Source organism: Danio rerio, chromosome 15, assembly GCF_052040795.2.
Source record: "Danio rerio strain M-AB ecotype USA chromosome 15, GRCz13ab, whole genome shotgun sequence".
NCBI classification, from domain to species: Eukaryota; Metazoa; Chordata; class Actinopteri; order Cypriniformes; family Danionidae; genus Danio; species Danio rerio.
In genome coordinates, this window is record NC_141035.1 from 45,785,629 (window position 1) to 45,809,022 (window position 23,394).

The window sequence follows — 23,394 nt, forward strand, 5'->3', positions numbered from 1 at the left end:
TTTATAAACGACAGCAGAACTAATCTTCAAGTTTTTAAAAGTAAATTATAGATAAATAGTTTGATTGTTTGATATACCAGCAATAGTTCAACCATTAAATAATTAAAAACGTTTGCTAGATTGTTCTAGCTATAGTCGTTCTTGTCAAAGGGGACCTATTATTCTCCTTTTAAACAAGATGTAAAATAAGTCCCTAGTCCCTAGATGTAAAATATGTCCCTAGAGAGTGTGTATGTGAAGTTTCGGCTCAAAATATCACACAAACAATGATTTATAACTCTCTGAAACTGCCCCTTTTTAGGATTTGATCCTAATTGTGACAACTTTGTCACTGTCGCTGTTGTTTGCGATGAAATTCAAATGAGACTGTGCTCTTTTTCAATAGAGGGCGGAGCTATAAATGCCTGTGTGTCAGCAAAGTGGCAGATTCAGAAATGAGACTTCTGTCCTATGCTAAAAAGAGAGAGGTGGTCACTAGTGGGCGGGGCTTTTTCTCTTTGATGACACGTACAAAGGGAAAATGTCAATCAAAGTGTTGCTGCAGATTGTTTTTATTAAGTGTGACTATTAAAAAAAAAAAAAAAAAAAATATATATATATATATATATATATATATATATATATATATACACACACACACACACACACACACACACACGCATACCCACCTAACAAACCAATGAGGACACATGACTCAACACCCTACCTTTGAGGACTACCCTTTCTGAAGGGTCTAGAGACAAAAGAAAGACATGACTGCACTACTAAAAATGTGCTTATTATGAATATCAGTTGATATTTGCAAAAAAATACTTCTATAAAGACCTGACAAATTACCTTCAAAATGAGGACAGTATTTTATAACTCACCTTTGGGGACATGTACACAAACTCCGGTATAGTCACACTTTGAGGACCGCAGTTATACACAAACTCAGGTTAAAGTATACTTTCAGGACTCGGTTATCTGAATATTTCTAATATAATATTATTAATAATTATAATAATGTTAGTGCAGAGAGACATATGATAAAGTAAATAAGATCACTGAAAATAGACAATTACATTTTTTCCTTCACAAATAACTCAATCTGGTGTCAGAAGGTCATTTGGTGTCAAGTATTGTTCATGAAATGACATATTTCTCTCATAAATAGTATGTGACAGACAGCATGTTAGCAGAATAATACATACAAACTAATTTTAAAAAACAGTAAGGGAGAAGTAAATGGATGACCTTACAGTGAGTTTATGAAGCTCAATGGACACATTAATATCCAATGATATGAGAAGTGATGAAACTCTACTGATAAGTCATATGATGGTTAATATAGTACATCTAAAATCCATTCACACTAAAACCCATACTGTATAAAACAAGGGTTGTGAAGTTCAAATCCATATACACTACCTACTTACATGCGCCATAAGACACGTTTCTCAGTGAAAACAATTACTGGGAAAGTCTTTATACAAATGATTAGTTGAAAGAGGAGTGTCTATAATTAATTTAGTTTAGACTACAGTGGAAATACACACATTTAAGGACTCTGTTGATACACACACACACACTGCTTTAGCTACACTTTGGGGACTCAGTTGATACACACATACCTTTGGGGACTCAGTTGATACACACACACCTTTGGGGACCTTGGTGATACACACACACTGCTTTAGCTACACTTTGAGGACTCTGGTGATACACACACACCTTTGGGGACTCTGTTGATACACACACACCTTTGGGGACCTTGGTGATACACACACACTGCTTTAGCTACACTTTGAGGACTCTGGTGATACACACATACCTTTGGGGACTCTGTTGATACACACACACCTTTGGGGACCTTGGTGATACACACACTGCTTTAGCTACACTTTGAGGACTCTGGTGATACACACATACATTTGGGGACCTTGGTGATACACACACTGCTTTAGCTACACTTTGAGGACTCGGGTAATACACACATACACCTTTGGGGACCTTGGTGATACACACACACTGCTTTAGCTACACTTTGAGGACTCTGGTGATACACACACACACACCTTTGGGGACACTGGTGATACACACACACTGCTTTAGCTACACTTTGAGGACTCGGGTAATACACACACACACCTTTGGGGACACTGGTGATACACACACACTGCTTTAGCTACACTTTGAGGACTCGGGTAATACACACACACACCTTTGGGGACACTGGTGATACACACACACTGCTTTAGCTACACTTTGAGGACTCTGGTGATACACACACACACACCTTTGGGGACACTGGTGACATACACACACACCTTTGGGGACACTGGTGATACACACACACTGCTTTAGCTACACTTTGAGGACTCTGGTGATACACACACACACCTTTGGGGACACCTACAATGATAAACACATAAGAAACAAAGATGCATTAATGTCCTGTTTAGATGAGAGAAGGACCCCCGCGGATGACTATTTCTCTGTGATAGAGTTTTATTTGTCCATGTTTTGTTCAGTTGAGTGCGGCAGGTCTGATCATAGTCACATAAGTGATAATCAACAAGCTTACATTTGTATTTGCTAAAATCTAACACAATGTTGTGCTTGGAATAATTCTGTTTATTGTTTTCTGAGTTTCATTGTAGATACAGTGTTGCCGACTCGTTGCAGCCATGGCTCTAATTGTATTAGACTTTTGACTAGACCTACAGACAAAACTATTGACTGAGCTCAGTAAAATGTTCTTTGATTATTTATTAATAATCTGTTTAATAACTAAAGCCAAAACAAATGGTAAAATAGTAGTTGTAAATTTATGTAATATGGTTTAAACAATTAAATAAAACATTTTAAATATATAAATATAATATATTTAAAAATAAATAGGTCATGTTTTGAATAACACCCATGTCCATGTTTATCATTCCATCGAATTAAACACAAATAAAACAAACATATTTATTTCAGGTTATATACAGAACTTCTTAAGTTGAATTTAATACCTTTTACTACCTTTTTTAATGCCTTCAAAAAAAATGTAATACCAGCACGACTTAGAGCTGCAACTGTAGTGGCGTAAATTAAATCTTTCTAAATGCAATAACATATTGCAGATAACATATACATTTAAGTAAAGCAGAGGGATTAATCTAGATGTCACAATGGGCCTTTGTTTATAGTTTTTAATCAATGTTATGCATGTCATTAATATCAATAGCCGCTCTTCTAAGAACAGTTCAGTACGGTTATGGTTGTTTCTCCACTGAGCCTGGATCAGTGCGGCACAATTACACACCGTTCTCAGCACGGTTAGACAATCGTGCTGAATCAATGATGACAATAATACTAACAAAGAATTACATTTGTCATTATCATGCTGCCTTGAATGTGGGTTATCTGCTATATAAAGTCCTACTGTTACTTCATGAAGAATAAATGTATAGTTTACATCAAACAAAAATATGTTTTTTTATATGCGAGTTAATTTAATGAATAATATTTCTACTACAAAACAAACAAAAGATTATAATAAATCATTCAATTCAAGGCTAAAAGCTGCAAACAGTCATCAGTAATTAAATAGAAAAAGAATATACATCTCAAAAAAAAGTCTCACTTCTGCCACTCTTTGCAAGTATTGATTTTGGTTTGTGTCATTGTAAATGCTCACACTAGTTATGAGCTGATTTACATTTTTCTGTGTTTGTGGAATAAAGCAGGCGAGTCAGCCGACCCAATAAATGAGCAGGCAGAGCAGGATTCTCGCGATGACCAACAGCGCAATGTGGTTCTTTGTTATGAGCTGCAGTTTCAGTGTAAACTTAGAAGGCCTGCTTCTTTGGCGATGATGTGTACAGTATTAGATTTTACATTTAGCGGACATTTGTGCTGAACACGCAGTGAATGCAACGCATCCAGATACGGCCACCTTCTCCGAAAACACTCGATCTCGGTTGGTGGATCAACATTCACCACATGATAGTGGTCATCTGTGCCATTAATTGTAACTTTAGGTGGGATTTGCAAACCTGTGTACTTTTCACTCTTCAGGCGTTTGCAATTCCTGCAGTCACAAAAGCTCCCTGTCATCTGACAGCGGAAAGCCTTAAGTGATTGACAGCTAATATGAACCATTTTAATGGCCGGGAAAAGCGATTCAGCACATCTTTAGAAAAAATCTAAGCAGGTCGCACTACAACCATTATATGCAGTCGCACACATGCTCCCAAATATATTATGAGGTTGCATAGCTTAATTTTTGGGCGCATATGCAACCAGAATAGTCACAATTTCGAGCCCTGGTGTGTTGACGTTGCGGCTTTGTTGCCAAGTTACCATACCACCTCACGATATCGCTACGGTCCTACTCTCAACATTTAAATAAATCCACGCAAATTTTAGAATAAAGGCCTGTACTCAACACAAACTGAAAATGTATCTAAAAATCTAAAAATTTATCTTGAGCTCGAAAATGTAATACCTCGTCAGATGACATTAACTACGTTTTAATACTTTTTAATGCCCTTAATTTTGACTAATTTCATTTACTACTTTTCACAACCCCCGCGGACACCCTGTATATTCTGGGTATTTGACAAATCAGTAAATATATGCACTAAAAACAAATTTAAAAAGTCCATAGGCTTCCTTTACCCGTAGGCAAAACTAAAATAGGCTATTAGTAACAAATATAAATAAAAGATGAAAAACTTTTTGTGAAAGCAAGAGATAATCTTGTGAGAGTGCTGTTATAAAAGGAGTCTCAGGTGACCAACAATTGTGCATTACTGCAACACCATTTATTCCAGAACATCTGAGCCACTTTCAGTTCTAAAGTTTTCATTTTTGGTTTTATTTTATTTTTTTAAGTCTATTTAAAGCTGCAGTAGGTGATCATCTTCAGAATCATGTGTTGTTGTGCTGGTCGAAAGTCTCTTCACAGTCCAAAAGTAAAGATTAAAGAAAATGATCTAAATGTGTTTATATGTATTTTTATATTCTGGGTAAGGCATAAAACTAAAACATGTTCATCCAATTAAATATTGTCGGGCTGACAATTCTCATAATTCTTATAAGTAGTTCAAACTGTCAGCAAATGTAGATTTGAACCACTGGGCATCTCTTCATGCAGATTCACCATTTGCATGTGGATGCGTGCATGTGCGCCGCGCGTTTATGTGCAGACGAGCAGTCACAGTTGCAAATCAAATGCTGAATAAAAACCTGTTAAACTCCTGAATCAATATTGGAGTGAGTTTTGCACGCTGGAAGAAGAATAATACCATGACTGAAGTATTTCTGTTAGGCAGTCCATGTTCTGTGTTAAACTCTTTTAGTCACACAGAGCTGATGTAGATTGTGTTGTTATGAATGGGTTATCTGCACAGAAGTGTTGTTCAGCCACTGAAATCTCCCCGTGAAAGATTGATGCGACTATTTTCAGTTTCATAAGGTCCTTTTACAGCATTGATAAAGTAGATTTATATTTAGTTTAACAACAAAACATCAGTAAATAGAGCTATTCAGCCTAGCCTACTTTACTGAGCTGAAGATGCTTTTGTATTTATATTGGGTCATTTCTGAACAATGACAGCCTGTGATGCGCTCTTTATATTGTTCACCACTACTCTGAATATTCATGTGAAATAGCATGCAAGTATGGTTTAGTAATAAGTGTAATTCCTGCACACCACCGGCCAAACACTAGCTACATTTATAAATGGTGAATGACATGATCTAGTGGGTTGTCCACTGCCATCTTTACGATGAGCATTCGTGTTTTAGGAGGCGTGGCTTTGGATGGCAGGGAAGGGACTGTGTTTCAAAGATATTATGCCAACCGGTTAGTATTTTGGCAGATCACCTACTGCACCTATAACTTGTTTGTTAATTAAATCCTGTTTTGTTATTTAGCCTATTATTTTTAAGTAACAGTGAAGTTGCATATTAACTTGATATGCAAAGAATGGGAAATAAATTCTTTTTGACATGCTGATTTTGGTAAAAATTGTGAATATAGGTAATACTCGCCTTGCAATTTTAAAATCATTGTATTTTTTTTCCTTTGAGCAGGCAATTTTCAATTTAAATGATTGCTGCTGCAGTCTGAAAGTCTCGGTTAGGCAATGCTGACGGACACAGCTAAAGCTGGACAAATTACAGTTAATTGATTATTAATTCTGATAAGAATAACATCAACAACAAGATAATATTAATAATAAGTCTTTTATTTAAAAATGAATTTAACACATGTAATAGGTCTACATAAATGTGAAATGAGCCAAACATCATCTTTAAAATAGTCAGGCCTCAGCTCTCTGTGATATCTCTCCCTATCATCGATACACAACACTAGTGTCAATCGGCACAACCCTATCTTGTAGTAAACATAACTCCAAACTGCAATATGGTCATTTAAATGTCGTTCACGCATCGACGTTCAGGGGTTCGAATCGAGATCGCCATCTTTTTACGATTAACTATGCAGTCCAACTATCACTTGCCAGTAATTAACCAATCTTTTATAGTAAAATCTGTATGTGTACTATTGGTCATACTGTATGAATTAACTCCAGAATATCTGGCATGTGAAAATACATAATTGAGCTATCCTTTCATCTTTAAATAAATTGCTTTAAGACACAATTGTATGATGTTATATAGTTAGAACAAGATTACATTTTAAATAAACCTGCCAAAGGGTCTGTCTTACCTTGTTCTGGTTACTCTGCCCTGTTCACTTAGCAGCAAATATCACTAGATAGGCTACCTGGTGCCTGAATGAAAGGGTTACCGTCTTATTCCCTGATCTTCTTGCTTTGTCTGACTGTTGTGGCTCAGTTTGTTTGTGAGGATCACTCATCTTCACGTTGTCCAAAGCAGGTGAGGAGACGGAACATTATGGGACTGGATGTCAGAAAAAAAACAGAGAATATCGAAATCAGAAATATTTGTCAAGACAGAACAAGTATATTCTTCTTTTTCTATATTCAGGGTTTCTGCAGATATCATAATGTCAAATTTAAGACTTATTAAGACCTTTTTAAGACCATTAAGTATTAAATTTAGGATCTATATCGCAATATCAAAAACACGCATACACATAAAGAGATCAGAAGAAGAAGAAACCGACAGTAAAATCTGACAAATAAACAGAGAAGTAAAAAGCTTCTGGAACTAGGTCATATCATTAATATCATTCAGGATAATCGTTTTTAATTATTTTATAATTAATTATAAAGATTTTTATAACCATTCAAGATTTTTTAAATACATTTTTTATCTAAATGATGCATCACATGCTTTTCTTCATATCTCAGACAGTTCTACCCATTAAAGTTAAATATTAATGGCAACAGATCTTGGGTTGCTCTACAATTATATTTTTTATTAAGGCAGAAATAAAAACAGAAAACAAGTACACTCACTAAAAATATTGAGGTTTTTTATTTTTTATTTTGCCCACTCAACAATTCACACATCACTTTCTGGCTAGTTTAGTTATTACCAATAAAGCCTAGAAATTGGGCATCAATATACTGTAAACTGATACATATATTCATACATTCCTTTCCAGTTGAAGTCAGAATTATTAGCCCCCCTGTTTATTTTTCCCCAATTCCCGTTTAATGGAGAGCAGATTTTTTTTTCAACACATTTCAAACATAATAGTTTTAATAACTCATCTCTAATAACAGATTTATTTTCTGTTTGCCATGATGACAGTAAATAATATTTGACTAGATATTTTTGAAGACACTTCTATACACCTTAAAGTGACATTTAAAAGCCTAATTAGGTTAATTAGGTGAACTTGGCAGGTTAGGGTAATTAGGCAAAATTTTGTTACTTAATTTTAGTTTGTAACTTGTAAATTGTTTTAAATTCGAAATTGTAATATAGGTCTATACATTAGTGTAAAACCTATGCATGATGGAAAAACATTCTGTAATATTAAAACCAACTGGGTCTACACTTTTGCATGGACTCTTTTTTTAAACAAACTTATCCCTCAGGTTTTTCCAAACTTTTACAAAAACTGTCGTCCTTTCCCACTGCTGTTGCAATTTCTAGCCAAAAAGTATTGGTCATCTGGTTCTACTTCTCCCTATGATCACGCATGGACTGATCATAAAGAAGATGTGTGTATAGGGCTGGATGATATGACAAAAATTTATATCACGATATACTTCTTAATTTCGGGCGATATGATATAATTCCGATATCGATATGGACAATATTAAAAAGACATAAAAAAACTGCCAAGAACGCACACAATAGATGTCTGTACCTACAAATATCTGCAAACTGAATTTGCAAAGTCTATAATACCTCCAGGCTCTTATAACTTTTCTTTTAATAAAAAGGTTTAAAAAAATTTTACTTGTTAACTTTTTCAAATGTTCACTCTCTTTTTTGTATTTAGCCTTTACAAACAGACATATATATATATATATTAGGGATGTAACGGTATCAGAATTTCACGGTACGGTAATACCTCGGTATCAATGTCACGGTACGGTATTTATTGAATCATTTACAGGAAAAACAAAACTTATGAAAATACTTCAAAAAAGTGCCAAAAGTGTCAATGACATACAAATTAGCCATCTATCTGTAAACTTTGAAACAGGAACTTCAATTTTAATAACAAAAAAAATATTAAACCATGTAAAAAAAATAAAGTTTTTAATTTAGTATTGTTGAAAACTCATCACATTCAACATTTAATCACTCACTCACTTAGATAGAGATGGGTTTAAAGGAAAATTATCATATAAATATAATCTGATAAAAGCTGGTATCTCTGGGCATTTACAATGTCCCCTGCAACAGAAAAAAAAAACCCTCTCATTTGGGACTGAGGTTTCTGGGACAAGAGAGATATGACTTATATGACTTATTTCTCGAGCGCCGAAAACGGAGCGTTTCGAAAACGCTGGAGATGCCGTTTTCATTCTAAAACGCTGCTGCTCCGTCTCAGTGTGGATGGGGAAAGACGGAGACATCTGAAAACGGAGGCGGGGCTGCAAACGTTCGCATATCTGATTGGGGCTTTTCCTCAATATTAAGTAGCCCACACACAGTTCAGTCTCGCATCATCTTCTTGTAAGTTAAGACTTCGCAAGTTTGATCAAGGCTGCAGTCTCCCCCTTCTCAGTTTGATATGGAAAACATACCGAGGACACGGGTAAATCTTCAAAGGGAACAGTGTACTTTATAACTTCATTCACATCACCTTGGCTACGTTTCACTTTCTCAACAATAAAATGTAAACATGATTTAAGGAACTGCCTATTTCCTTTTTAATATTAGAAAACTTAACAGACAGCAATGTTGAGGCGTCGTGCTGCATATATGAGCGTCATCTTCACTGTGTGGATATTTATAACAAAACGGAGCCTATAACAACTACCTCCTTTCAATTTCAGTGAAAATACCAAACGCACCCTCTCTTTTGCTGAATATCTGTTTTAATAATCGACAATTATAAAAGTATAACATACAATAAGTTTATACATTGTAGGAAATAAAGGCAAGCGATCAGTCAATGTACCTGGATTAATCATTAACTTATCTTTGCGCTTAACCAAAACATGTTACCCGTGAACAAGTAACTTAATAGATTCCAATGATCAAAGTCAGGGAATTGGCCTATGTCGTTAGATAAAGACAACAACATGAATGAAATATCACGTTTAGCAAATATAGTGAGATTAGATCCAGCGGGAGATGCGTGATGAGCAGTCCGACAAGCAGAGCTCTCATCTGGGTAGAAATGCTGGAGCGCTTGACCGAGAGTGTCTGTGGTCACGTGATGTGCGTTTTCAGCGTTTTGGTGTGGACGGAGAGCAGTTCAGAAACGCTGGGTAAAACGCGAGTGTGGACGCGGATCGTTTTCATTCTACAACGCCGTTTTAAAACTAAAACGCACTAGTGTAAACGGGGCCTTAGAGTTTTACAGCTCTTTTTGATCCCCGCTTCTAGCAGCACACTCCATTTCCGCATTACTGGATCTGTAGCGACAACAGACCGCAAGGGATGATGGGAATTGTAGTTTTCGCTACCTCCCGTTCGCTTCATTCGCCTGAGCAAATTTTCTCAGAAGACCTATAGTTTTACCGAGTCATGCGACTTCGGTAATATCGAAAAAAATTAATATTGCGGTATGACGGTATTTACAATACCGTTACATCCCTAATATATATATATACACACACACACACACACACACACAGGGCTTTACATTAACACCCGGCAACATGCCAAATTCAGGTAGATTTCAGCTTTGTCGTGTTAGACAGTCACTCCCACAAGCCACTTTGCCTGGTTGAAAATAATTTTTTTTCAATTTTGTAGTTTTCCTAAAAGCAGGGTTCGACAATATAAGGATGACCCAATATGCGTGCAAATGTGATCTTAGAATCGAGAAGTAAAATAATTGTGATCACGTGAGCAGAAGAAAGCAAGTGAATACCAAATGAGAGGATGATCATTAGCCACGACAGATAACTGTAAATATTTTTGATACATGACAATAGTTATTTTTTTAAAAGTCAATTGCTTTTCTTTCTTTTTTAAGAAATGTTTTATTAAATAAAAAGTATAGTATACAGCTATATTTTGCTTGTTTTGACACATTAAACATTTGTGTCTAAGAAATAATTATTGTTTTGTATGGTTATAGAGATAAATTTGGTAAACCGTTAATTTTGAGCTCTAAAAAAAGTCATGCTAGTCGTGCAAACACTATGAAACCATGACTCCTTTGCTCATGCTCATTGAGCAACCTCATACTCGACACACAAAAAGTGAAATGATTGAGAACACATGGACATAACACAAAATTTAAATCAAGTAATTTTAGCATGTCAACGTCAAACTTATGCATATAAAATATATTTTTCCAACAACAAAATTGTGGATAGTGAAAATGCAGAGTGGCTAGTAAAGTTGGAAATCTACTAGCCACAGTGGCTGGTGATCAAAAAAGTTAATGTCAAGCCCTGTGCAAATATATATATATATATATATATATATATATATATATATATATATATATATATATATATATATATATATATATAGCTTGTTCATTCACATCTGTATTCAGGACACACTTCAGGGCAAACTTTCTGCGACGTAGCTAACCAACTGCTGTGCTAAGCGATGGCAGCGTGTCTGTGATGTCACATGCGTGATGACGTACATCATGCTCTTTCTGATGGCTGAGCACTGACCGTCACTCAGTGACAAATGATGCAATCTAGGGATGTAACGGTATTGTAAATACCGTCATACCGCAATATAAATTTTTTCCGATATTAGCGTAGTCGCATGACTCGATAAAACTATAGGTCTTCTGAGAAAATTTGCTCAGGCGAATGAAGCGAACGGGAGGTAGTGGAAACTACAATTCCCATCAGCCCTGGGGTTGCCAACATTCTTTGCGGTCTGTTGTCGCTACAGATCCAGTAATGCGGAAATGAAGTGTGCTGCTAGAAGCGAGGATGAAAAAGACCTGGAAATGATCGAACATAAAGCGGGTGTTGTCGCCGCGCGCGTACTGAATAGCGGTGTTGTCGCGCGCGTACTGAATAGCGGTGTTGTCGCGCGTGTTCTGATCAGCTGTGTTGTCGCGCGCGTACTGTAAAGCGGGGAGGGGGGGTTGAGCGCGCATACTCAAGAGCGGTGTTGTCGCGCGCCTACTGAAGAGCGGCACGGAGGGTGTGTCGCGTCGCGGGGGCACTTTTGATCATTTTGGAAGGGCACTTTCTATCCAAGACTAAAAAGGGCATGTGCACTGCACAGGTTGAGCCCTATGTGTGCACGTGCCTGCAAGTTTGGGAATACGACTTATAGTATGGGGACTGCAGAACACAGCACACTGTTCAGATTGATGCAGACATTGACTTGTACCGCAAAGAGACCTCTATCTCACTCATGGCTTGTCCTCTCAAGTGGGGGAAAGACAATGCACAACGTTACCCACTGCTGTCAACCTGGGCCAAGTCATATCTCTGTCCCAGAAACCTCAGTCCAAAATGAGAGGGTTTTTTTCTGTTGCAGGGGACATTGTAAATACCCAGAGATACCAGCTTTTACCAGATTATAGTTATAAGATAATTTTCCTTAAAACCCATCTCTATCTAAGTGAGTGAGTGAGTGATTAAATGTTGAATGTGATGAGTTTTTAACAATACTAAATTGAAACTTTATTTTTTTACATGGTTTAATATTTTTTTGTTATTAAAATTGAAGTTCCTGTTTCAAAGCTTACAGATAGATGGCTAATTTGTATGTCATTGACACTTTTGGCACTTTTTTGGAGTATTTTCATAAGTTTTGTTTTTCCTGTAAATGATTCAATAAATACCGTACCGTGACATTCATACCGAGGTATTACCGTACCGTGAAATTCTGATACCGTTACATCCCTAATGCAATCTATAAGATCTTAAAAATATAATTATTTTATATATATATATATATATATATATATATATGCAAATTTATATCGAAATACCAGAAATGAGTTTAAAACTCATATCACGTTACTGAAAACAATTCTATAGCGATATATATTGATATCGAATCATTGTCCAGCCCTAATGGGTGTATCAATGGGTGTATCAATGGGCATGCATCAAGTTTATATATGCGCAAGTTTCATACATGTTTTGAACATAGTATAGGTTTATATGCGAGTAATTTATATGCTCGTGTTGATAAGCAAAGTTTTATTTAGATCCTACACGGTGCCTCATAGCCATCTGTGTCGGGAAAGTGGATGGTGAGGCGACAGGTTGACTTAAACTTAAATGATGCCTCATCTTCTGTCATTGCTTCTGACTCTCAGTATGTTCGATCGGGTGGAACAGATTTGATGTGTTTCCGCTGTTAGTCGGAAGACTCGGCACCACTCTACCGCACATTTTGCAGAGCACCGAAACTAAACGTTTATCGAAACTTAAAAAGCTGAATCACTTCCACACCACTGCATTCGTCTTTCCTCTCTCATCAACTAATTTGTCTGCATTCTTAGTTGTGGAAGCTTGTTCATTCACATCAGTATTCAGGGCACACATTTTGTAGCATTTTGTAGCATTCTGCGACGGAGCAGCTTAACTAACTTCTGAGCGCTGGCAGTGGCAGCGTGTCTGTGATGTACGTCATCACGCAAGTGACATCACGCTCATTCTGAGCACGAAAAGTCATTCAGTGACAAATGATACAAGGTATAAGATCTTATCTATAATAAAACAGACGTATGCAAATGTATATCGAAATACCGGAAATGGGTTTAAAAATCATCACTGTTATTGTAAAAAATCTATCGCGATATATATTGATATCGAATTATTGTCCAGCCCTATATGTGTACAGTCATACCTGTTTCAGACAAAATCTCTTCAAAGTGTTTCATATTCAATTCAAATCTAATTTGAACCGCACGAACTGAAAAAACATTTTGTGAGCTCTGCCAGCCAAAATCATGTCGCGGCTGGCAGACCTCCATAAACACAGTGATGACATCACATTTACCGCGCGCACTGAGTTCAATAACAGAAAGCTGATTGGCAATTGTCGGTATAGGGCATGTCGGTCTTATTTGTAGTTGTAATAACGCAAATTACAATTGGACTAGTGAAATAGTCCTACAACACCCTGAAAACCTAGCAACAACAACAAAAAAAGAATTTAAATGAGTTTTAGATGTAGCGTTACATGGACATCGCAAAAATAAGACCTGTGCAAAAATATTTTAGACTTAGAACAGTGAATTTAGGACTTTTGAAGGCCTTAAATTTCGATTTTTTAATTTTAGAATTTTTAAGACCCCGCGGAAACCCTGTATATTCCTTCTGACCAGACTTTCTACTTATACATGTCAGTCAGTATTGCTATTTTGACTGTCAATATTACAGAATAAAGCATCCGTATAATTATGGTTGAATTTTATGTTTCATAATATAGACAATTGGTAAGTGAACCTACTGATTTCTGTAGACTCATACTACTGACCCCTACTCACCATAACCAGAATCTCCATAATTGTAGGTTATATCTTCTCCTGGAAGTATGTTGCACACAGCAAAGATATGATTTTCATTTTGCAGTTAGGAGCTTTGTGGTCATCATTTACAAGTCTCCCTTAAGACCCATCTTCTTTCGATGCATCCATGCTGTAAAACATAAAACAATCACTAAACATCATAAAATACAAACAATTTTTAAAGTTTATACATTTAAGATGTACTATTTTTTTTCTGTGACCATCTTCAAAGAGGTGTTAACAATAGTATCGAGAATTAATTCTATTTTAAAACTTGCTAATTATTTCACTAAAAACTACAGATTTGATTAGAAGTGTTAATTTACATTTCACTTCTCAATTCCTGTAAAATATTTTTTATGTCTGTGAGGAACATTTTTTATGAAATTGCAATCAAATATGGGAACTGATTGTAATCAGAATGATCAGAATCAGAAATACTTAAATTTTGAGACGCATAATATATTATCGGCCATATCAATATCAGCCGATAAATGCTTTTTTTTTATGTTATGGTCATCAGTCTGATATCAAAATATGGCCGATATATTTAAGCTGATAGATTACAGAATTGCCTGCCTTGCACATGCGTGGGTCGAACTTGTTCAGAGTTGTGCAGTGCTTGGACATTATTGTTGGGTGATACACAATTTTCATGTCATCCACCTTTGAGATCACCTATCATGATACTATAGCATAGGCCAGGGGTCACCAATCTTATTTCTAGAGGTCCAGTGCCCTGCAGGGTTTAGCTCCAACTTGCCTTAACACACCTGCCTGGGTGTTTCAAGTATACCTAGTAAGACCTTGTTTAGCTTGTTCAGGTGTGTTTGATTAGGGTTAGAGCTAAAATCAGCAGGACACCGGCCCTCCAAGAACAAGTTTGGTGATCCCTGGCATAGGGGCACGGCAGTGTTATGTTTGCTTATTTGCTCATTTATTTAACCACATCTAAACATATTTAATAACCTTTCGGCTAATCATACTCACCACCCAAACTTGTACTCAAGAACAAAATCCCCTCTGAATAAAGCTTCAGTGGTGAAAACCCATCCTCCTAAACAAAAGACGTTCATTAGCTGCAGTTTGTTGAAAATTAATTATCATTGGTTCATAATTGCATTTTTTGAGTTTGCATTAAATTCTACAGACTTTTGTGTTTTTATTTGAACTAATTGTTCTACTTGTCCTGTATGCTTCTCAAGCTTTATGAGAAGTGTCATTAATGTCTTTTCAGGTGCACTCAGAGGGCAATCGCCTGTTATGTCATGTCATTCAGCTTTTAATTGTTAGCATGATGTAGGTCTTTGAAATAATATTTATACAATATAGTTATAATGACATGTACAGATGATTAAACCAGTGTGTTTAAACTAGTTTTAAATTTGTTTGTTTTTGTAGTTTGGGCCAAAACAAATGTTTGTTGCAATTTTAATAGTTTAAGTTCATTTGATTGACTATTTAAAAATCTGTGGATATTATCAATGCATTTATTGGATAAAATAAAATTGCTACCTTTTACTGTAAAAAGTCCCCATCCCCAGAAGTGATTAAGGTTACACAGTCATATATATAAATGTGTAAAAGATGAAGCACTATGAATATATATTTAAAAGAAAATATGTCAAATAAATGACCAGATCTCTGTGTGGAGCACTGGCTGTTGTCAGACTCCTTGTGCAAACAAAAAATTCTCTGAATAATTACAATATATAGCTAAATGTATTTGAAAACATAGACATACTATTGAAAATTAATACTTTAATTCATTAGAGTCATACTTCTGTGGGTATTTTGGTTAAAGTAACCTAAAAGTAATACAAAAGTAGTGTAATGCATTTCTGAGATATTAATATTGTCATGTAACCAATTACAAAAAAAGAAATGGCAGTAACTTTTAATATATATATATATATATATATATATATATATATATATATATATATATATATATATACTGTAATGCATTTCATTTTGGAAGTAACTTGCCCAACTGTGTTCGCTATTGTTTGTTAGCACAAAGATTAGATATTAACGGGGATTTGGAACAAAATTGTTTATGCACAATGGGCTCTCTGCACAGCTAGAGTTTTAAAGCCAACGATAAACTTCCGGTGATAGCTTAATGTGGATATTTTCAATTTCACAAAGTTGTTTGTACATCATCAATGTTGTAATGGAATTACAATACATTCAGTTAAACAGACTAAAGCATTCATTTAGTTGTTCAAGCGTAAAATTAGATGAACGATGGTATAACCACTAGCGCCGTCAGTATAGCAAAAGGCTAGCGCAGAAATTCCATTGAAAATACTGGGTAAAGTCTAAATCGAATACGTGGCCGGCTGGTATGTGCTATGCACATCCATATAGCAGCATTTTTATGACACTGTATAATAGGCGACGCAGTGGCACAGTAGGTAGTGCTGTCGCCTCACAACAAGAAGGTCGCTAGTTCAAGCCTGGGTCAGTTGGTGTTTCTGTGTGGAGTTTGCATGTTCTCCCTGTATTCGCGTGGGTTTCCTCGGGGTGCTCCGGTTTCCCCCACAGTCCAAAGACATGTGGTACAGGTGAACTGGCTAAGATAAAAATTGTCTGAAGTGTATGAGTGTGAATGAATGTGTGTGGGTTTCTTAGTGATGGGTTGCAGCTGGAAGGGCATCCGCCGTGTAAAACATATGCTGGAATAGTTGGCGGTTCATTCTGCTGTGGCGACCCCAGATTAATAAAAGGACTAAGCTGAAAAGAAAATGAATGAATGAATGTATAACAATAATGAATATTTTTACAGTACTGTGACGGTTGGGTTTAAGGTTGGGGTGAAGGTAGGCTTTAAAAAATAAAATGTATTGGGTATTTTAATAGATAGCAGCATAAATAATACTCAATACAACTACTGTTTTTACGTTACTGTAACAGTTGGATTTAGGGTTGGGGTGGGGATAGACGTTAATAAAATACAACAAATGTGAAATTTAAGAAATAATATAAATAGTTTTCGTTAACTTTCGGCTGCAACCATATCTGATCTAGCAACAACCAAAATACAGGGTAAAAAACTCATTTTTTAAAGACATGGCGGGGGGAAATGGACTTTAATGCAGTGCTTCTTGTCCGATCTGAAACCCACTTCATATCATAAATATAACAGGTAGTGAAGATTACTGAGTTTTAAAGAAATCAGATCTTAAACGTGACAATTTTGAAATGGAAAGATGTCATTGGAAGCCATTGGAGTGCCTGGCTGAAAATTAAAAGTCTGGTGATCTGTAAAATATTTTACAACATTACAGATACATTAAAAACTAATTTAAGTGTGTGTATGGTTTGCATTGGTTACTTTAACAATTATAATAGCAAAAATAATTAATGTAGTGCTTTGTTGTATATACACATGTTCAGAGTTAATAAATGTTTCAACCCAATTTAATTGCAAAAGTATGATAAAGTACAACAGGTAACACTTTAAAAAAAAATTAATGGATTAAAGTCAACGGTGAGAAAAAAAGCCAGATTCATTACAGTTACTGTGCTAATATAGGATAAAATAATACAACTGAATATTATTAGTTATTATCCCCATTTAGTAAAACGACTAACTTTAGTAAAACGATTGTAATCAGATTACTATAATTTTAACACATACATAAGCATTAAGAAATGATCATCACCTAAGATTAACATTAAACTTTACCAATACTTTTAATTAACTAATGTTTACTATTGAAGCCTTCTTGCACAGAGTTAATGTACAGTACAACTGACCTATAAATATTTTAAATTTTAGTAACAGTTTCAGTTAATATTTCAACCTGTAGTAGGCCAGATGAACTTGAAAATATTATTGAAAAACAATTAAGTCTCTTAGAATGTTGCACTGTTAACAATACCACTGCAACACGACATGGATTTTACTAAAAAGAACTGTAAAAGTTTACATAATAAATAATTATTCAATGTATTTTGAGTTCCCATGATGTCAATATTGTACATGTTCATTATCATTCTATATTGAACCACTGCATAGAGAGATATAGACAGAGAGAGAGAGTGTTTGTGAGTATAACTTACCTTTGTAATTGTTGATGAATTGCACTTGCAGGTTTGTCACTTTTACAACAAATGTAATGTTCTGCATCCTCTTGAGGTATTTTACGCTTTCTGTTTTTTCTTACTCCCAGCATGAAGACAAAGGGCATGTTTCCTATAAAGACTTTACGAAAAAATAAATATAATAAATTATATTATGCTAATAAATAACATAATAATAATAGCATAATACATTTTATATATTGTCTATTGTTCTGCTGAACCCAAATGATTTCACATAGATCTAGTAATGTACTTCTATCTAAAAATTTAAATCAGAAATTAAATCATAATGTAATTAAAAACAGAATAGGTAGGATGTAAATCACATCCAAGATTAATTTTCCTATATTCGTTAAACAAAGCTATAAATACATTGTTATTTAGACTGAAAACAGGGCTAGACCCACATGAACCATTTTCATGTTTTTGTAACTTTACACACCTCAAAATTATATATACTTTGATATAATAAAGACGTTATATATATATATATATATATATATATATATATATATATATATATATATATATATATATATATATATATATATAATGTTCTGTGCGTTTGGGAAAGCTAATTAACATCATTAAAAGGCTTATTTACTTAAAGTAATTTAAAATAATCACCATATTAAACAAAAAATAAAGATTTTATTTTTGGGGCAACCACACAAGCACACGCAAACACTATTTTGATCAACAGAAATGTAGTGTGTTAAACAGTATACAGCTAACATTGCTATTAAATACATTTCAACAAATATAATCGACAAAGGAATATAAGCACTAAACATACATCTTACAAAGGCAATGTTTTGTCGTGTAAGCAGTAATTATGCATTTAAATACATAAATTGATTTACCTGCTCTCCCTGGAGAGATGAGTTCGCGGGAAAAGGCGTCTCCAATTGATTGCGTCATTAGCACGTGTTTGCAAATGCCGCGCGTTCATGAGTTGAATGAGGCGCTGTGAGGGATGTGTGCTTAACACACACACACATACACACGAACAGAGGGGTGGGGGAGGGAAACTGCAGCAGGTTCAACTTGGAGTTTGCAAAATGTATGCATCCACGTGTTGAAGTGTTCACATATTTGTTTTATATTGAACATGCTCTTTTCATTTGACTTTTTTTTTTTTTAAAAAACCTGATTTTCTTTGATTATGGTGCACTTTAATTTAATCTCCAAATAAGTAAATAAATAAATATATATATATATATATATATATATATATATATATATATATATATATATATATATAATAAAAAATAATTATAAAATAAAAATATATATATATTTTTAAAGTAAAAAAAAAGTGAGGGGAAACCTGATAGGTGTTGTAGACTAGAATTACGTTAACAAACTAATTTTATATTGTCGTCGTCATCATAGTCATAAGGTGCGTTCGACTTCATGCAGCGCTGCGCAGATCGATCGAAATCTGTCTTAAAGCGGTGCATTCTGGTTAGAAATCTTGTCCGGATTGATGCTGCGCCGACGCCACGTGACTGTCACATGTGGCATCAAAGTACCGCGACAGCGCTCCGAGATCAGACGGCAAACTCAGACCGTGCAGCTTCTGAAGAGCGACTGCAGGAGCTTTGATGACGACACCGATATTACACGATTGGCCAAGTTCACCACATGACAACAAACACGTGTATTTTGGGTTTATAATTGGACAAATTCCGATTCAAAAGTTTCAAAACAAACAATTCACTTTTCACACCCTCTCTATCCTGTACACATCTTGCTTATTAAAAGACTACAAATATTTTACTGCAGTATCATCTTTTGTTAAATAATCTGGTTATAAAGGTTAGCTTGTTTGCACAGGTTTATTTTTTAACTTTTTTTATACAGACTATTTACTGCATTCATCTCCATGAACGATTTAAATGATATATTTTAGTGTACATTTTAGTGAATAACCTAAATATGAACTCAAATAAGTCTTACAGACTTGTAAGTCTTACAGACTTACAGACTTTTGGCCAGCGGAGAAATTAAAATGGTCGTGCCCAACTGAGTCTGGTTCTCTCAAGGTTTTTTTTCTTCACTCCCATCAGGTGAAGTTTTTTTTCCCTCTCCGCTGTCGCCACTGCCTCGCATGGTTCAGGATTGGTAGAGCTACGCATTGATGAATTTGCTCTTCAGTGTTTGAACTCTCAGTAATGATTAAATCACACTGAACTGAGCTAAACTGAACTGAACTGAACTTAAACACTAAAACCTGAACCACACTGTTCCAGTTACTATGACCATTTATGTGAAGCTGCTTTGACACAATCTACATTGTAAAAGCGCTATACAAATAAAGCTGAATTGAATTGAATTGAATTGAAATAAGAAAATCATCATCATTGATCCTGCCCCCCTAAAGCTCTCTTAACAAATTAAAGTAAAGAACTATTTTATTAAATAATTATAAAATGGCTTTATTATTATAATATAAATATATATTTTATTTTCTATCTAGCAGTTTAAAGGCTACCTGCTCTTTCTGGGAAACTTCTACATCTCTCACTTATTTTACCTTTTGTTCTTTTCAACACAATCTTTTTGGATTAAAATGCTTTTTTGAAAATTCATTCATCATCCAAAATAATGTCATTTATTAAGACCTAATCAAAACACCTTGTTTTGCTTTTTACATGGGAAATTTTTATATCTATAAATGTACATATATGTAAACCCTTTTTTAGCAGATTCAAACAAGAAGTATTAGCCTAAAGATTGATGTTTAACTCCTAGAATTTGAAAACGAACCTGTTCGTTTTTATGTTTATATTAACCTCTCATTTCCTCTTATTTCTCTCATGCATTTGTTATATATTTTATTCATAATTCTCTCTTATTGTTTAAAAAGGAACTACAGTTTGAAGAGCCTGTATTCTGTTTTATTTGTAAATGTTTTGTTGTTATAAATAAAAATAACAAAAAAATATGATGACGCCATGTGATCGGTCATCATGACTGCAGCAACTTTGAGTCCCGAAGTGTCCAGCTGTCCGTCTTGACGGCTCCGTTTTCAACTCCGCCCCGCCTGCGCTCGGCTAATCTCGTTGATCACCGGCTGCAGCTGAGCTTCATGTCGAACGCACCTATAGTCTCTACCCCAGGGCAGCTCTCACGAGGCGTCTGTGAGTTGACAGTGGGGGATGGGTGCTCAAGACACGCACACACACATACACGCGAACAGAGGGGTGGGGGAGGGGAATTGCAGCAGGTAACACACTTCAACTTGGAGTTTGCTAAATGTATGCATCCACGTGTTGAAGTTTTCACATATTTGTTTCACATTAAACATGCTCTTTTCATTTGACTTTTTTTTTTAGAAAATCCGATTTCTTTGATGGTGCACTTTAATCTCCAAACAAATAAATAAATTATATATATATATAATTTATTAATTAATAAAAACAATTGATATAAAAACAGAGATTCTTAGCGTTTTAACACAATCTTAAGGCATGTTTTCAACATGCTTCCTGATCCATCAAACATGTTTTTATTACTATATATATATATATATTTATTTTTTTTTTTAAGTAAAATAAAAGTGAGGGGAAACCTGATAGGTGTTGTAAACTTGAATTACATTTACAAACTAATTTAATATTATTGTTATAGTCGTAGTCTACCCCAGGGCAGCTCTCTTGAGGCTTCTGTGAGTTGACAGTGGGGGATGGGTGCTCAAGACACACACACACACATACACGCGAACAGAGGGGTGGGGGAGGGGAGCTGCAGCAGGTAACACACTTCAACTTGGAGTTTGCTAAATGTATGCATCCACGTGTTGAAGTTTTCACATATTTGTTTCACATTAAACATGCTCTTTTCATTTGACTTTTTTTTTTAGAAAATCCGATTTCTTTGATGGTGCACTTTAATCTCCAAACAAATAAATAAATTATATATATATATAATTTATTAATTAATAAAAACAATTGATATAAAAACAGAGATTCTTAGCGTTTTAACACAATCTTAAGGCATGTTTTCAACATGCTTCCTGATCCATCAAACATGTTTTTATTACTATATATATATATATATTTATTTTTTTTTTTAAGTAAAATAAAAGTGAGGGGAAACCTGATAGGTGTTGTAAACTTGAATTACATTTACAAACTAATTTAATATTATTGTTATAGTCGTAGTCTACCCCAGGGCAGCTCTCTTGAGGCTTCTGTGAGTTGACAGTGGGGGATGGGTGCTCAAGACACACACACACACATACACGCGAACAGAGGGGTGGGGGAGGGGAGCTGCAGCAGGTAACACACTTCAACTTGGAGTTTGCTAAATGTATGCATCCACGTGTTGAAGTTTTCACATATTTGTTTCACATTAAACATGCTCTTTTCATTTGACTTTTTTTTTAGAAAACCCGATTTCTTTGATAACAATGCACTTTAATTTAATCTCCAAACAAATTAATACATTTCTTTATTTATTATCTATTTATTTATTAATAATAAACAACTGATATAAAAACAGGGATTCCTGATCTATCAAGCATGTAGTTTGTATTTCTTTTTTTTTACTATATATATTCATTCATTCATTCATTCATGGGGTCGCCACAGCGGAATGAACTGCCAACTTATATAGTAAAAAAATGAAATACAAACTACATGCTTGATAGATCACATACACATTTTTATTATAGGTTTTTTAAGTAAATAAAAGTGAGGGGACAGCAGACCCTCAATTTAACCTTTAAACACATCTGATCGTACTAATTTGAGCTTCCAGAACTGGTTTGACACAGTATCACCAGTGATAAAATCAATCTCTAGTAACTCACTCACTCACTCACTCACTCACTCACTCACTCACTCACTCATTCACTCACTCACTCAGTATCCTTCAGCATAGTTACTGATTTATCAGGGGTCGCCACAGCAGAATGAACTGCTAACTACTCTGGCATGTTTCCTACAGCAGGCCCATCTGCTACACCACTGCCTAATCCCTACCCCTAAACCTCACTCACTGACTCACTCACTCACTGTCCTTCAGCATAGTTACTAATTTATCAGGGGTCGCCACAGCAGAATGAACCGCTAACTACTATGACATATTTTTCCTACAGCGGGCCCATCCGCTACGCCACTGCCTAATCCCTACCCCTAAACCTCACTCATTCACTCACTCACTATCCTTCAGCATAGTTACTAATTTATCAGGGGTCGCCACAGCGAAATGAACCGCTAACTATTCTGGCACATGTTTCA

At 35.2% G+C, this 23,394-nt stretch overlaps 1 protein-coding gene and 1 long non-coding RNA gene across 5 annotated transcripts in view; one reads left to right on the top strand and one right to left on the bottom strand.

The window, feature by feature from the left end:
- acsl3a (acyl-CoA synthetase long chain family member 3a) overlaps positions 1 to 23,394 on the top strand; it is an 84,356-nt gene that overhangs the window by 24,507 nt on the left and 36,455 nt on the right. The window lies entirely within an intron of this gene.
- On the bottom strand, positions 6,204 to 19,058 carry LOC101882929 (uncharacterized). Its single transcript, XR_015509973.1, has 5 exons — positions 19,009 to 19,058; positions 18,125 to 18,266; positions 15,044 to 15,110; positions 14,033 to 14,183; positions 6,204 to 6,903 (listed from the first exon to the last, which is right to left on the bottom strand). It is a non-coding gene; the product is annotated as an uncharacterized LOC101882929 (long non-coding RNA).